General features: G+C 38.2%; 1 long non-coding RNA gene across 1 annotated transcript in view; it reads right to left on the bottom strand.

Moving 5' to 3' along the window:
* Positions 1-18,118, bottom strand: part of LOC143271809 (uncharacterized) — a 29,988-nt gene extending 11,870 nt beyond the window's left edge. The window contains exon 1 of the long non-coding RNA XR_013048985.1: positions 17,504-18,118. This is a non-coding gene — a long non-coding RNA (uncharacterized LOC143271809). The remainder of the gene's footprint in view (positions 1-17,503) is intronic.
* Between the last annotated feature and the right edge of the window lie 222 nt (positions 18,119-18,340).

Raw genomic sequence — 18,340 nt, 5'->3', positions numbered from 1 at the left:
ATTAAAGGTATGTGCCATCACTGCCTGACCTCTGTGGCTATCTCTGTCCTCTGATCTTCAGGCAAGCTTTTATTTCTTAGATTATAAGCAATATGTCACCATAACAGTTAGCTCTTTAGCATTGAGGTACATTAGCTCAGTGGTACAGTGATTGCCAGTGTGTGTTAGACCCTGAAGTTTATCAAAGCACCAGAAAATATAAAAAAGGGACAAGGGAGGGGAAGGGAGGGAGAGGAGGGAAGGGAAAGGAAGGGAAGAGGAGGAAGGGAAGTTAGTGTTTAACAAAGAATAGAGGGTTGGGCGGGGGCAGGGGGTTGTTTGTTTTATATCCTATCCTCAGTACACAAAATATGATTGTCCAGCTTCACTGTTAGGATTCATGGTTAATTTAGATAATATATCAAAAATATTAGATTTAGGAACCCTATACTATATAATCTCTACTTCTAGGTTCCACTTTATCCAAACAAGGCTCCCATGAAATGAAGTGCCCAAAGGGTAAAGAACAATGAAAAATTAAATCTGAAAGTGCCTATATTCTTGTTGGCTGGCTCCAAGGTTGGGTCTCTGGACAGCTGGCCCATGCACTTGTCTCAGACTCATGGCTAAAAAGGAGTCCCTGGAGTTACCCATCCTTATCTGCAGCTTGCAAGCTCAAGTTGATGCTCATAGTAAAGGGGAGGAGGCTGGTGTTTGGGACCCCATTCAACTGTGGGTCTGATCCTTGTGGCCACCTTCTTTCTACACCATGAGTACTCATTGAGGAAGTATGATTAAAAAGTAGGAGGGAAGGGACTCCAGTGGAAAAGGGGTGTATGCTTGGAGTAATCTTCCATACTGGAAACTGATGGCTTCTCACACCATGCTGAATCTACCTTATGGGCAGCTGTGCTCTCTGAGAAATAGAAGAAGGCATTCTTAGTCATGAAAGGACTCAGATCTCACAAGAAAGTGGACTGTGGTGACAATACCACATTATATATGCTTTATGTACCTACAAAACAAATTTCAGAGATGATTCAAAGAAGAAATAATTTCTGTGATAAATGCAAGAGTGGTTTGAAATTGTTAAAATTGTCATGGAATAAGGTCTTCAAAGACAAAAGATAGTTTTAGTAAAATGTTGAAATGGCAAAATATTATCTGAGTGAGCAAGAAAGAGGAACTCAGAGAGGGCTGTAATAGTTGCAGCAAGGCAATAGAAAATTACCTGGCATATATGGGGAGGGTTTGGCTAGAAATCTGGGGCATGTATGGTAAAGACAGGGAAAAATGATCAGAAGTGTGTTACTGCCAACACAGAAAGTGCCTTAGTGTCCTAACAGTTGCATTCTGAAACTGTCACCATTGTGAAGGATAACCAGAAAGATCCAGGTGGGAAAGGAGCTGCAGAGGAGACAGCTGCAGTGGGTGTTCACTACAGACAGGTAGAGATGAGGGTCAGTCAGCCATGTGGATTACTCAGAAAACACTGCAGACAGGCAAGGCAGAGCTACCATACCTGTTGGGGGCATAATTTGGCATTTTAGAGTTCAAAGAAGTAGCTAACATTGTCCTCAGGGAACAAAGGAGAATTTTATTGGACTTCTTTACAGTTCTTCTATGAATATTTTCAAGTTTTTCTTTTTATTGGGGGTGAGACTATAGCATTATCTAGGCTGTTCCTGTCTTAGAGAAGGCTTAATCAGTAAGGCAAATCTATGGCTGTGCACGTCATGGATGCCATTAACTGATGGAGGAAACTCAAGCACTTGTATCTTGGGGGAAGAGACAAGTTTATTTTGGGCACTGGAGAAGCCAAGGTGACAGACTTCTAAGTGGTGGTGTCCGCTAAGATTTGGCACCAGCTGGTTGAGGTTGCAAGTAAGACAAAGGCAGACAGGAGTTGAAGTCATGGCTTAGTGGGTCAAAGTAGTTGCTGCTCTTGCAGAAGACCCGAGTTTAGTTCACAATACCCAGGCCAAGTGGGTCATAGTTGCTTGTAACTCTAGTTCATTGGGTTCTGATGTGCTCTTCTAGCCTCCATGGGCACAGCACAGGCACAGGTGTGTGTGTGTGTGTGTGTGTGTGTGTGTGTGTGTATGTGTGTGTGTGTGTGTGTGTTTACAAACATGCAAATGAATAAATAACAAGATAAAATCTTAAAAAGGGGGGGTTGGAGGGAAAATAATACGAGTACAATAAACAAGTGCAGAGTTCCTTCATTCCTCACATGAAATGACAGATGATGGTAAAATGTACAGATGCTGGGAAAGACAGAAGTTTTTTTTTTTTTAAGAACTATTTACTTATTTTTATTTTATGCACATTTGTGTTTTGTCTGTGTGAAGGTGTCAGATCCCCTGAAACTGGAGGTACTGTCAGTTATGAGCTGCCATGTGGGTGCTGGGAATTGAACCCAGGTCCTCTGGAAGAACAGCCAGTCCTCTTAACCACTGAGCCATCTCTCTAGCTCCAAGACAGAAGCTATCTATTTGTTGAAAATAAATAATCTTTTTTCTTTCATTCAAAAACACTCTTTCTGTTTTAGTACTGAGGTTGTGCAGACCATGATATTTATAGATGCCATAGATCAGGCACTTCAGATGAGAGGCCAGTCACAGTATCCTGATCACTTCTTTAGTTCACACTTGTGAATCTTCAGGCTATGGTTTCTTTACAGACTAAGACCATAAGAGAAGACCTGATCAACAGTCTCAGCATGACTCAAAGCTCCCTGCATCATGTACATAGTGGTCATTCAGTTAATACATGTTGCATCAAACTTGTTGAGATGATGATGGTGATGGTGATAACAATGATGATGATGCATCCTGACTTACACATTGCTCTCTTCAGTTGAATTCAAGCTGGAAGGCAACCATGACTTTTTCACATTTCTAAATGTCAGCTTTCTCTTCTAAATGAGACTGCAATAGGGATGTTTTAAAAAAACAAGTGCATTTAAACCTCAATAACACACAGCAATTTGCATGCTCTTTAACCAGTGTTTTCTTATGGAGCATATAGGTTCATTAGAATGGTCACACATATTTCCTGATGACTTTGTTTTTAGAATGCATCCAAAGAACATCAGCAAGCTGAATGAACTTCTGTCTATGCACTTAGAAATAGGACATACTGGGATTGTGAGATGGCTTGATAGATAATGATGCTTACTGCTAAGCCAAAAGACTTGAGTTCAAGTCTAGGGATTTATGTGGTAGAAGGAGAGAATGAATTCCCATAAGTTGTCTTCTGACCTCCACACATATGCTACAGCATGTGCTTGCTCACATACACATAGACACAATACATACATGTAATAAAAATTAAGTAGGACACATTATTATTTAATAATAACTCACAAAATTTGCATTTTTACAAGTTCTATGATGAGTTATTTACACAAATCATCTCTCTTCTACAACAGAAAAATGTATATTTTTTAGACTCAGTTTCTATATGTAAAACTCCAAGGGGTCAGAGGCATGTCCAAGATTAGCAATCATTAATAGATGGATCTTAGATCTGAGTTAGTTAAAATAACTCTCATTTTTTCTTCTATCCAGACATCAGAAATTGGAATGTTATGCTTAAATGTTTACAAGTAGCCAGATTCTGGGATTTTGATCATAGCTTCCTCACCTCCTACTTACATGATTTATTATACAATGGGTTAAGTTACTTAACCTCACTGCACTTCAGTTTTCTTCTCTGCAAATATGGATAAGAGTATACTATCCCACAGGATTCCATTGTCCACTGAATATCTTTTTTATGATTGATACCACTTAATGCATTTTAATTATTAATATAGGTCTGAACCCTGCCTGGCATATAATATCAGCTCAATGACTATTTGGTATAATTTAAAAAATAGAAACTAGCCGGGCGGTGGTGGCGCACGCCTTTAATCCCAGCACTCGGGAGGCAGAGGCAGGCGGATCTCTGTGAGTTCGAGGCCAGCCCGGACTACCAAGTGAGTTCCAGGAAAGGCGCAAAGCTACACAGAGAAACCCTGTCTCGAAAAACCAAAAAAAAAAAAAAAAAAAAAAAAAATAGAAACTAGCATGATAATTGAGCAAGTATGTTATTAACAGTTTAAAATTTGGGATCTGACATTCTTTATGAACTAAATCTTTATCTTTATGATATCAACAAATGATATACTTCTCTGGACTCTGGATTTATATATCTCCACAAAAGGGATAGGAATAATGTTCACTGACTGAAGTTTTATTGATGTCTAAATGCATTAGCACATGTAAAACCCTCATTATAAGGCTATGTAAATTATATTACATTTCTTATTATTCTAATGTATGTGTCATACATATTCATCAATGCACACATATCCTCATTCTCAGATTTTCTCCTCCATAGCTTAACAGTCTAGAATCTCCTTTCACACTGGTCTGCATACTTTATCAATCTGTCCCCTTCCTGATTAGTTATTTTTGCTTTATACTCATTGGCCTTCTGGTTGTATTAATTAATATAGTTTCCTCTGTCCAGAACTGGATAACAATAAACAGTCAGCATAGGCATGTCCACCAGAGACTGGCAGGTCACTTTGTGACAATGGACTTTTATAATGTGATAAGATTTGTAGGACCTGGGTGCCACTTGCCTGTCCAATAACTGGACTGGACTATATTGTTACAAGACTCTAGCATCCCAACTACCTAGGTCCAATCTTGTGTTCATAATTATGGTTGAGAACTTTGCATCAATATTTCCTCTCTTGATGATTCGGTTTATTCACTGATTGACAATTTGTTTTGGTTTGTTTTCATGGCAGTTAGTATGAAAATGGTGGGATTATTTCATGTTTTCCACTTCTACAACTATTAATTTGTTCATATAATAAATATACCCACTATATCCTTGGCTCTAGGATAGTTGCAAAATATATATGATTAGCGACATAGAAATATCCTTGATTTCACAGAACCCAATTATAACAGTATAATACAATAGAATAAGCATCATATTGTAAGCAATAAAGTTCTTTAGGAGCTCATGGCAAAAGGCTATGGTTGCCTTTCTAATCATTTCAGGAGAGAAATGCATATTACACTCTGAATTTTGTTGTTCTGAAATTCATGTGTTGAGTCTGTCCCTCTAAAGTGGTATTTCTTGGTAGTTCTTAAGGGAGGTGATTGGGGCATAAGGCTCCTGCCATCATGAATCAGATAAAGTCTCTTACCAAGAGGCTCTACAGAGCTCCCTGCTGCTGCATGTGCAGACAGAGAGAGAGAGGATAGTATCTTGGAAGCAGTAAGTGAACATTCACCAGAAATGAATCTTCTATTGCTTTAACCCATGACTTCTGAGCTGCATATGATGTGAAAACAAAGCTCTTCACTTTCTGATACCCAATCTATGACATTATTATAGCAATCTGATTGTGTTAAGATCAAGATTAAGAACATTATATCTAGAAGTTAAATTCAAACCATTGTTTGAAAGAGAGATGGATCTTGAGTAGAAGAATCACCAGGCAGAGGAAGCAGAACAGAGAATGGAAAATGACTACGAAATTGGGGGGAAAAGGAAAGAAAAAAACAGAAGAAAAGAAATATGTAATCATAGTGTTTGATTGATGCAGAGAATGTTCCTTGGACAAATCTAGTTCAAGAATATGCAACCAAATGGCCAGCCCTGGAAACAAATACATAAAGTAACATTAAATAGACTGAGTGCATTTTTTATGTATTTAGGAATATGCATGTATGTAACAACAATTAATGAAAAAGAGACCATGAATTTAACAGAATTCAGGAAGGGGTATTTGGAAGATTTAGGGTGAGGAAAGGTAAAGGAGAAATTATGTAACTGTATTATTATCGCAAAAATAAAAGAAGCAAAAATAAGACCTAGGTAAAATCAAAGAACTTAGTAATTGTTAAAATACAAGGAAAAGTACACACTCATTGGAAAATCATTTCACTCACTCCATGTCTAATGGGCTTAGAAGAGCAGAGGTGTCTGGTTATGCCATATGCTGTAGGTTGTTGAATAGATTTAATATGATCCCTGGTGGACTACACAACTGTTTCTCTTCTTCCTCTAATGAATTGATATGTAAGCGAACATTAAGTTGACATGAAGCCGGTTTAATTTCTGTCAGCATACTTTGGAATGATGACCTTATAATCTAGAGAAAAAGTTCATTCTTTTAAATATTTTTAAAATTATTGTGTGTGTGCATTTGCATGTGCATGAGTGCATTTGTAACATGGCATGCATTTGGAGGTTGTCAGACAACTTGTAAGAGTTAGCTCTCTCTTCCACCAGATGGAGATGGATTGCTAGGATTGAACCCGAGTCCAAGGCTTTAGTGAAAGTTCCTCTTTTACCCACTGAGCCATCTTTTTTTTTCATCTTATTTTTAATTTTTGAGACTATATAGTTTTGAGAAATTGTAAAATTTTTCCTTACTCTTCACTCCTCTTCAAATTCACTGCCTCTTTTTCTCTAATTGTTATTGCATGAGTATGTTTATACATATATTCCTAAATATGACCTGCTTCATCCATACAGTATTCCATGGATGCATGTTTTCAGGCTGACTGTTTAGCTTTGGATAACCAATTGGTGTGCTCTTCACTAGAGAAGACCACCTCTCCCCTCACAGCTTTCTTCAGTTGTCTGCAGTTCTTTGTGTAGGGCTAAGGCCTTATGGGCTTTTCCCCATCCAGCTCGGCATAGCCACTGGTGTCATCCTTGTTTGACGCACATTTATGAAGTCATCTTTGTAAGACTTTATGGGTATAACATCTGATATCAGTAGGAGAAACAATCTCATAGAAACCTCCCTGATCCTTTGGATGCTACAATCTTTCCACACCCTCTTCTGCAATGTCTCCTGAACCTTAGGTGCATGAATGATTTGTAGATGTATCTGTTGGGACTGGGCTTCACCACTCTGCATTTTAGTTGATTGTGGTTTTCTGTCGTGGTCTCTACCTGTTGCAAAGAGAAATTTCCTTGATGAGGAGTGAAGACTGTACTTAATTGTGGGTAAAAGGACAGATGTTCATAGAATGTTGTTAGGGATTATGCTGGCCATATTTTAAATTCTTTAAATATTAGTTTCTAGAAGTCAAAATACAAGGAGTAATCAAAATATTCTTATAGCTCTAAAGCACAGCAGTAACTTCATTGTTTTTATTCAGTCAATGTATGTAGTCATTATAGAAATATTCTTCAATACTTAAAATAACTGAAGAAGTAGCATTTCCTTATGAGTCCTTCTAATCTGTTCATTTTGATATCACAAGTGGTAGAATATGTGTGTATGTTAATATGTGTATGTATGTTTAAATGTGTGGTGTATTTATATTTATGTATATATGTGGCATAATATGTGTATATGTGTTTATACATACGTGCATGTTTGTGAATGTGTGGCATATGTGTGTGTACATTTGTATATTTTGTATATGTATATGAAGTGTATGTATATATGTGTATATGTATGTGTGTATGTGTATCCATGTGTCTATGTATACATGTATTTATGCAGTTACATGGTCTATATTGTTATTTACATTATTCCTTTTTACTAAATATTGTGCTGTACAAATCTGCAACATTTCAACTTAAAATGTGTCTTGCAGATTTTTAGAGTGTATAGAGATTTAGATTTTTAAAAAATAGATTTTTAAGGGAGAGTAATAGACTGTCTATGGCACGAAAGCACAAAGTGGTTTTAGGTGGAAATGAAGAACATAAGCAAAGGGAGGAGACTAGGAGTAGAGAGGGCCCCAAACAACCCTTGTTTCGAATTCTCCCTACAGTAGGCCATAATTTATGATGAAGAGTTGTCATTTCCAGACTTACACTACTTTTAACAATGTGACAGTTAATATCCTTGAACATTTATCTTTGTACATTATAACAGTTTCTGTAAAATTGGATCTTTGAACACACAAGTAATTCGTGCTAATTGTTTTCAAATATAAATTGTCATTATGTAAAAAAAAAACAAGTTTAATTATCTGAATCCTTAATAACCTTTCCAAAAGCTTAATATATGCTACAAGCAGAAAACCTAAGTAGATGGATAATTGTCCCCTGTCTAGACTGAAGCAACTATGGTGACATTTGTTCTCAATTATTAATTAAACATCCACGAAGCCCTTCGGAGGAGCAGGTGATATGAGTATTATTAGATGTGTTGCTTGTTTACAGTGAGAACACTTTTAGAGGCTGAGATCAAAGCTCTACAGCTGATGCAGAGCAGAAGCATGCACTGTGCTAAGTCCTGGAACTCCATGTATGCAGCTGGCAGAGGATGAAAGTGGCCCCAACTGCACCAGCCCTGTCACTCCATTATTATTTTGAATTTATTACTTGAGCCATGCACTGGTACTGGCAGCAATGAAGAAAACAAAACCAGGTGCCAAAGCACACTCCATACCACTCTCATAAGGAATAGATGTGCTATGTGCATGTAAAAGATCTGCATCATGGCTCATCAATTAACTTTTACTTTACAGCCATTTCTTCTCTTCCTCCTCTATGCCATGTTCACTGCTACGCAGCATACATTTAGCATGAGTGAAATAACTACTGCTCTGGAGCTACCTGTGTGCTGTGGAATAATGTTTTTGTACACTGGTTTAATAAAATGCTGATTGGCCAGTCGCAGGAAGTATAGGCAGGATAAGCAGACAAGGAGAATTCTGGGAAGAGGAAGGCTGAGTCAGGAAATGCCAGCCTGCTGTCCAGGGAGCAGCAGTTAATGGCACACAGGTAAAGCCACAGAACACATGGCAACATGTAGATTAACAAAAATGGGCTAAGTTTAAGTGTAAGAGTTAGTCAGTAGTTAGCCTGAGCTAATGGCCAAGCAGTTGTAATTAATATAAGCCTCTGTGTGTTTACTTGAGTCTGAGCTGCTGTGGACCAGGTGGGACACAGGAAATCTTCAGCTACACCTGTGCTCTGCCCATACCTGGGATCGAGCCTCCACAGCATATGTAGAAGCATAGGCAATGTGTTGGTGTAGACTTCTTCCCCAGCATTTCTACTACTATCATTCTAGATCATATTACTATAATTTAATTCCTCAACTAATACATTTGTAATTTTGCATTCTGATCCCAGCATGCTATTTACCTATTATTGCAAAAACATTTTTTTTCTTAAAATACAAGTGATGTCCATTGTTCATTTAAAAAGAATGCTTCTGTTTTATCTACAGAGTTCAAAATACACACACTCCATTACTGAGGGGTTCCATATTTCCCTTAAGTCTATCTATCCAACCTACTGACAGATGTCCTCAAAGACACACACACACACACACACACACACACACACACACATACACACACATACACACACACACACACACACACCTATTATGTGACAGTTTCTGAATAAAATGTTAGAGATAAAATATATGCACAAATCATAGCCCTTCTGATCAATAATGGACATGATAATTATAGCACTAAATGAAAATCAAGAAGGTACTCAGTACAGAGGTATGGGTTGGAAAACAGGAATGTTTCCCAGAAGAGGTTGCTCCAAGAAGAGTCTTGGAGGATTAGGAGGAGATGGCCAGATGGAGGGCATGGGTCAGAATTACCAGTGAATGGCAGGATAAACAGCATTGAATGCAGAGGAACTACAAAGAATTCAGCATTATAGAAGAATGAAGCAGTCAGCATACAATCTGGTACAGTGATGGCAAACTAAGTAAAAAGGAGCCAGCAGAAGTTTGAGTTGGTAAGTGATGATATCAGCACTGGATTTGAATGGATTCTTCTGTCCACCACTGTGAGAATATGAGCTTTTATATGTAGTCCTTGGGCCTGGGGAGGCTTGTTAATAGTATAAGGTTCATGTTGAAGTCAGGTGTGTATCAATGAAGAAACTGACCAAAGATTATTTGGGGCAGAATTCTTGGTGATTGAGGATCATTTAAGTATACAATTCTCAATGATCATTTATCTATTTGGATATAAGAGCCAAGGTTAAAACAATTCATGAATAACCTTCAACTTGCATGTCTGAACAAATGGTGTAGTTCTGAATGAGTCAACAAATACAAAGGGAAGAATGAATTTGGAAGAACAAGGTGGGGGAGTAATGTATTTCACACCACACACTTCTATTTTAGTTTTGTTTCGTTGTTAACACTGTGAGATGTTTGAAAAGCTTACAGGACAGGTGGAGCAACTGGGGACAGGGTCGAACGTTATTGACAGACTGTCATCAGGACAACTGGATGACACTACCATTTCTGATGGTGTCAAAATCCTGTGAGTTATCACAGGTCGTTAACAAATGCAAGAAGTGTTGCCAGAACTCTGAACAATATCAACATTTAAAAAAATAAAATGAAATATCAAGATACATGTAAAAGGCTAGAATTATAACCAAGAGACATGTGAACTAGGGACAGAGTGGGACGGTGGAAACACAGAGGCAAGAGATTGAAGATGCAGGTTATAATGAACATTGTCAAGGGCTCCCTAAACATCTGTCCACCGGATGTTACAATAAATTGACTCTCAAAAGCCATTTGTGGATGGGTAGTAATATGACTTAGACTTCAGCTTGTAGAAGCATAGATAAAATAAACAATCCTAATTCTAAAAAACCCCCACCAAAATAACAAGGATGGTGGGAAAGGTGCTTGTATAAGAAGTATGTGGCAGCAAGAGAACATTCTTATTTAGTCGTACAACATTTATTTATATTTTTAAATGATTTTAATTCAGTCTTAAGGAAATGAGATATAGGGGCCATAATTGGGATGACAATTAATGGAGTGTGCCCAAGATATGGTAAAGGAGATAGAATTAAAGCTACATTAGCCTCTAAGACTGAAGGAAGATGAGAGATGAATTGTTAATTTTAATGAGTGTACAGAGGAAGCTCCTCTCTGTTGTGAAAGTAGGGTGTGTTCCCTGTTAATACCAAAGATTCCTCTTCATCCATCACACAATTTTCTGAATAGTTTCTCACATATATATTCTTGACTGACTATTATATCAACAGCCCTAAACACCCATGATTTATAAACTAAATTATTTATTACGTTAAGCCATTATTATTGGTACAAATTAGCTAACATATGCACAAGTACATTTATTGGATGGCTGAAGATTTGAGGCAGATTCTGGGATAAATTTAAGTCTTTCAGAATGTTACATAACAATATCCAGAATTTTAAATTGAAATAAAACAAAAATAACAGAAAAAGTAAGAACCATTGATTATTTCCGACCTATCAAGTAGCAAAATGAACCTTTTTAAAATAACTGTTACAGAAAAGGGAAAGAGAAGCATGGATGGACAGAAGAAAAAGTGGAGGTTGGAAGAGAGGCAAGGGTAGGAAAGATGAAAAACATAAGCATAGAAAAATAAGAACTGTTTTTTTTTTTCTCCTCTGCATTCCTGAGCGCATCTAACCTGGCATGCGTCACTTGGGAGGGATGAACTGATTATTTCTGGGATGATTAAACAGTGATAATGAAGTCACATATGTGATACACATGTAGCCTTTGAACAGCATTGCCACTACTAGTGAAGAGCTGGAAATAATTAGGAATGGAAACATCACTTTAGTGACATTTCATACCTACATAAAGGTTACAAAATGACTTTTTTCCTATGTTTTGGGCAGGCAGGCTTTACTCTGGCATTGCCAGTTCTTTGCTAAGAATAGAAAGCTTATGCCTGCTCGCAAATCCCAATCAGTAATAGGGTGGTCCACAGGAAATTGGTCCAGATCTGCTTGGCTTTGGCTCAATTTCCACTTCCATAGACACAGAAATGAAACAAAATCCAAGGAAGTGAGACATTGGGTAAACAGGAAAACATGCTAATCACTTGTCCTGGTCTCACCCTGGAGGTAATCTCCTTGCATCCAAGAATAAATGTCCCCCGACTCCCACATGCTAACACCACCCACACTATTAGAGATGTTCCTGGGGCCTGTCAAAAAATTCCTTCATTTGGCAAGATCTGACTCTGCTTTCTCCTCTCTGCCACCCAGTTTGGAGGACGGACAGCCACTAACTTGCTAATGCTCATCTTGTTCCGGAGATGATCCACTCATCAAGGCTGGACTCAGGTTTCTCTGGCTCAGCTACGTAAAGTTTGCTAGGATCGCAGCGGCATACAGCCAATTCTTCAGTACTCCAGACACTTCTCTGTCCACCCAATTATTGTCCTATTTTTATGTCCATCAAAATATTGTCATTCCTGGTCACATTGTTTCCTACAGAGACTAAGTGCACAGACATGGGCTCGTCTTGTTGGTTGCTGTGGCTTTGTCCCGTCTCCCTATCAACATCCTTGACCCTTCCAGATACCTTCCACTGTTGGTGTCTCATATACCCTGTTTAGAGCAAGGAACAGACTACCAGAGACATATCAATCACACCCAATCTCAAGAGGCTAAAAATGATAGCGAATGTATTTCACCAATAATTACTTAACATGAACTTTATTAACAAAGAGGTGGGCAACTGGCATGATTCAATGTTTAGGCAAAATATTCAGGTGAGAAAAGTACAATGATACATATGTTTGATACTGTCATAACAAAATCCATTATTTTGTATACTAACAAAAAGACTAATTTAAAAATGGTTCCTGGAAATAACATGCCAACCTGAACAAATTCTAGGTTGAAATAAAAAGAGTTTTCCATTTACACTTACTTATGACACTGAATTAGTTCTATGTGTGAAAAAAGTGGAAAGGAGAAAGAAGACAATATGGCTAAGGATTTTCTTACAATTATCTTCATTAGAAAAGCAAAAAGCAATACACATCATAATTCTAGGAGTCTCTAGTTCTAGAAACAAATTCTACAATAAATTCTGTCATGTAAAGATGCCCAGGACAGCAGAGTCTGTCTTAGCAAATGATGAAAGTGCCTTCCATCCCACTTATGGAGCAGGTACAGTAAGCCACCCAAAGGCTCATGTACTAATGCTTGGACCCAGTATACTGGGAGGCAGTGGAAAGGTCTCCATGAGACTAGGTGGAAGTGATTAAGTCCCAGAGGATCCACCTTTCTCCTGGACTGACACTGTCTCCCAAGAGTGCACCAGAGATCCTGGGACTGGATTAGTTATAGTGACAATAAGTTAATTTTAAGCAAGTTAGGCATTCTTGTCCCTTCCTGTGACCATGTACTATCTCCCTTTCTCTGTCTTTCTGTCTGTCCCTGTCCTGAATTCCTCAACCAGACCAACTACTTTGTTTTACTCACATAGTTATTTGTTTTGCTCCTCTACCTCTACTACCATATTATTGAATTGATCCATCCTGAAGATCCACACAATTTTTAAATTAAAAAGGCACAACAATGGATGTTTACTTTGCTTCTGAGTATTGCACTTTGGTTTCTAAATTAAATATTTTTATGAAAGGAGCATCAGACCCTTTTCTTTAGAGGCTCAACACAGCCACCTGACAGGAATAGCCCACTCTGCTAGCAACATGATACCTGCTAAATTCAATCAAGTTACCCTTGAGATAAAGGGAACAAGACCATTTTCTTACCCATTCAGGACTTATGAGGCCATAATCTTTTTCTATGTGTCAAATATTTTGTTTCAAGATCAATGGGGTTCAAAAAAAACCCAGAGATACTGAAGACAATAGACAGCTTTAGAGCACCCAGATGATTCTTCACAGCTTCCTTCTCTGTCATTTTTGGGTCAAGTTTTCATTCTTACAAAATGCCAGGACTATACACACTCTGACTGATATGGCTGACATTTCAGCAGAAGATAAGATTTTAAATAATTCGATGTAAACTTGAGAGGTTCTTCCTAATAGAATGGGAGTTACAGTCCTGGAGCTTGAAGTGCTTTTAAATTTTTTATTCAAACATTTTGTCAATGTAAAATTGCTCCCAGGACTAGTTGCTTTTACAGAGAAAAAAAAAGTTGTCCAATACAATTATAGAATCTGAACTAGAAACTTAAGATCATATTTTTTTTTTCATTTGAAAACATGAGGGTTAGTGTTACTATGTATGTGATCTATATGCATGTAGGTGCGGTTGCTATGATGCAATGTGTGGAGATCAGAGGACATGGCATCTCCCCCCCCCCCCCCTTTCGTTTCCTTCCACTGTGGGTTCTGGGAATCAAAGTCAGGTCATCAGGCTTCACAGCAAGTGCTTTTAGCCACTGAGCAATCTTACTGGCCTTTGTTTTTCAATAGTTGAAAATGTATCCCGTAAGACACACATCTGCTCAGGAAGCAGCTCTGTGCTCCAGTATAATATTTCCTCATCATAGTACACATGTGAAAGCATTCAACAAATATTTGCTGACTAGCTAACAGAATTTTAGGTTCACAATTTTGTACATTTTATCAATTAAGCATTGTGTTGTTATACCCAATATAACTGCATTGCTTATGATAGAAAATTCTGAAACTGAATGGTCTTGATGACAGAATTTTACATACATGCACACACAAATCTATATAAACCTGCAGAGACATGCAAATCTATACAAATAATGCAATGCTCTCTCTTCTTAACTAACAATGTTTGCTTCTAAAATAGCATAAATAATGCAAAAAGTTTGGAGAGAAACGAGAGTCCAATTGAAGAATGTGACAATTGTGGCTTTCTACAAGTTCCTTCAAGTCAATACTTTGAAAAGGGGGCAGCAATAGAGACATATTGTTTGCATCATTTAAAACACTTTTATTTTATAACAAATGATCATAGTATTGGTTGTTTGTCAATTCCTGTTCTATCCAGGTTTGGAGTGTACTCTTGGGATGAGCAATTTGGGGCCTACACTGTCCCTTTAAGGGCAAAAGAAAAATGATACACTGCTCAACTCTTGCAGAAATATTTACTCTTTTCTTCCTCTGTTTTTCTCATTGACTCCCTCATTTTCTCTTTCTCTCCACTGTGCATAGAATCATAAATAATCTTTCTGAAGCTGCTAGAAACATCCCTTTCCTGGCTCTTCACTCCGGCCCTCACTAGAGCAGTTGACTCTCTGCAGACTTGCTGGAGCCTGCACAGAGTCATGGGCAAACTCAGGTTCCTGTCTGCAACTCCAGATCTACAAACCATTTCATTGCAGCAGGAATACAGGAGAAAAGCGTTTTTCTTTCTTCTGTCTCCCTCTTCCTTTCCTCCTTCCTTTTCTTCATCCTCTCCTCTTCCCTTCACTCCCCTCCTCCTCCTCTTCCTTTTTGTTCCTCCTCCTCCTTTCTCTTCTCCTCCTCTCCCTCATATCACCAACAGAAATAGAGAACCTCATCTGCCTTGATTGACACTTGATTTCCTGAGGCCAAATGAAGTTTTATTGTCTTTTTTCCTTCCTGTTACTATCTTTCAAAGCAGTTTTCAAAGACCCTGACAGTTTCCCTAAAACATCATCCCCTTCCTCCAAAAAGCGAAGAAAAAACAAAACAAAACAAAACAAAAAACAGCCTATCTATTAACAGTGAATGAATCAGAAACATATGGATTATATTCTCTTAAAGTTCATGGGTCTTTCAAAATTAAGCTGAAGATTATTGAGCAAAACATTTTTTTTGCCAAATCCCAAATGTTTGAAAATAGTTCAAGATGTTTGCTAAACCTGAAATAGGTCTGAGTTACCCATCCACTTTTAATTCAGGCTAAAATAATTCTTACCAGCTGAATGCTCTAGTCAGTAGACTTGGTAAGAAAAAAATCAATAACTTAATATAGAAGAAACTCTTTTAAACATATAATCGTTGGAATTGAAAACCAATTACCTTTGTGAAAGGCTTTGAAGGAAAATATGATGACTCCATTCCTGGCTTCCCAGCCGCCCAGGTCACACCCTAAATTATGTTTAGATGACCTGTAAGGTGACCCTCCTATTACTGTGCTCTTCAGCTTAACTCTTTTAGTTACAGGCCAAGCAAATACCATAGCAGAATGCCCATGTCAAGATTTCATTACTAGAAAAAAAAATCTCTTGCCAGTAGTTCTCACCTTGAGTGACATTAACAGTTTCTATTTAATTCCTATATTACTGTATTACTCCTGTTCTTCTTAATGAAGAAGTGAAATTATGGGCTAGAGATTTGTCTTCATGCATAGAGAAATTGCCACGCAAACATCAGAAACTGGAGTTCAAATCCACAGAACTCATCATAAGCTTGGTGTGGTAGTGTGGCCCTATGGTAAAAGAGTGAATCTTTGTAAGCTAACAAAACAGATTGCATCTTGAGAGAGAAGGTGAGGACTAACATCCAAAGTTATCCTATGATGCCTACATGTGTTCCATGACACACATATATGCATACATGTGCAGCTGCACAGAAGAATGAGTATACACATCATAAACACAAATCATATACACATATATTTACATGTTGAACTACACACAAATAATATGATCCCCTCGAGTTACATTTAGATTTAAAAGACTAAAGAAGTCAGATAGATAAAGAAAATGAAAAGTTAATTGTGTGAAGGGGAAACAGAGGAGATGGATAGCTGTGATATGGGGGCCAATTTGACTATAATTATGGACAGCTAATAGAAGGATCTGCACTTTCCAAATGGAAAACTTACCATTTCTAAGGCACCACCCTCATTTTTAAATGTTCAAACATTTTACTCTGTAGCTTTGACTTAGAACCATGTATAGTCACAAGCACTGTATACTACTTTCTATTGCTACCCAACCAAATTATCGGAAAATGTGGTATCACAGAAACACACAATTGTCTTGTCTCACAGTGGCACAGGTGAGATATCCAATATAGACACTGCCACACAGACATCAAGAAACCAGCAAGACAGCATTCCTTCAGAATGCCCTTTGTCTTCTCTCTCTCTCTCTCTCTCTCTCTCTCTCTCTCTCTCTCTCTCTCTCTCTCTCTCTCTCTCTCTCTCTCTCTCTCTCCCCTCTCTCCTTTTCCCTGTTCTACACTTCTAGTTCCAATGAGTCTTGTGATTAATTGAGCCCATTTGGATAATCCAGAATAATCTATCTAGTATAAGGTCAGTTTATTACCAACCTGAACTCCATCTGCAACTTTAAAATTTTAATTACCTTTCTCATATTCTATGATGTAGCCACATCTCCTAGAGATTAGGATGTTGTCTTTGTTCCATTTGCTGTTGCTGTGACAAAATGCTCTGACCAAAACAACTTAAGAGAAAGGGTTTATTTGGCTCACAATTTCAAGCTACAGCTCATCACTGTAGGGAGGCAAGGAGGTAGGAACTTGAAGACACCTGGGAACATCCCTGAATTTCTTTTTGTTTGTTTGTTTGTTTGTTTGTTTTCTTTTTCAAGACAGGGTTTCTCTATGTAGTTTTGGTGCCTGTCCTGGATCTTGCCTCTATGGACCAGGCTGGCCTCAAACTCACAGAGATCTGCTTGGCTCTGCCTCCTGAGTGCTAGGATTAAAGGCATGCACCACTGCCACCATATCCCTGAATTTCTTAAGTCAAGCACACAGGTTTCTGCTGGGTCTTCATGCATATCCATAGGTGCCCACATACAGTCTGAATACCTACCTCCTCCCAACTTAGACCAGCTTTGCTTCCATCAGTTTCAGGAGCAGTCTCAATGCAGCTTCAGCCTTATACCTTTACTTCCTCTTTATTATTTTTCTTTTCTATAACTCCTTTCTGTCAGGCCCACTGCCAAGAGGTTTACAATAACCTTTTTAAAAATCCTGCACAGAGGCATCCAAGTGGACTATCTCAAATCTAAACACGGTTGTGTCACGTGACTCTTCATTGTTTCTAGGATTAAGTGCAAACTCTTTAGTGTGAGGTCCGGCATGATTTCCCAACAAGTAAAAGTCAGCCAAGGTTGATTAACACTGTCATATCCCACAGATTACAGCTTCTTTTTGCAGTCGGTTAAGGCTATTTGCCTTAGCTTCTTGATCACATCATTGTTTCATAGCTTTCCTCCACTGGACTAATTCAGCCTCATAATATGCATGGACTTCAAGTCATGGGCTAACATTCCACTCCTGTTCTTAGATCTACACCCTCCTGAGATGAGTTCTTCCCTATGCTTCCACAAACAGTTCTCATTACAGATGAACACAGGTCATACCACTGGTGATGCTATAGTTGTCCATCTGTCTCACCTCCCTTCTCTGTGGACTTGAGAATTTCATGGGGAAAAATACTACTTGGTCATATCTGGAATCTTTTCATTCTGGAATCTTGGCTTTGTTAAGTTCTCTGGCAATAGTTGTTAGTGAGTGGTTCATAAAGGGACCAGAATGCAGGCATTCAACCCTTGTCTCCCCCTCTAGTTACTCCACGCTGTCTCTAATGCTGATCCTATCTACTTCAAAACCCAGATAAGTACTGCAATTTTGGTAGGACAGAAAC

This window comes from Peromyscus maniculatus, chromosome 2 (assembly GCF_049852395.1).
Source record: "Peromyscus maniculatus bairdii isolate BWxNUB_F1_BW_parent chromosome 2, HU_Pman_BW_mat_3.1, whole genome shotgun sequence".
NCBI classification, from domain to species: Eukaryota; Metazoa; Chordata; class Mammalia; order Rodentia; family Cricetidae; genus Peromyscus; species Peromyscus maniculatus.
This window is presented reverse-complemented; position numbering and strand designations above follow the sequence as displayed.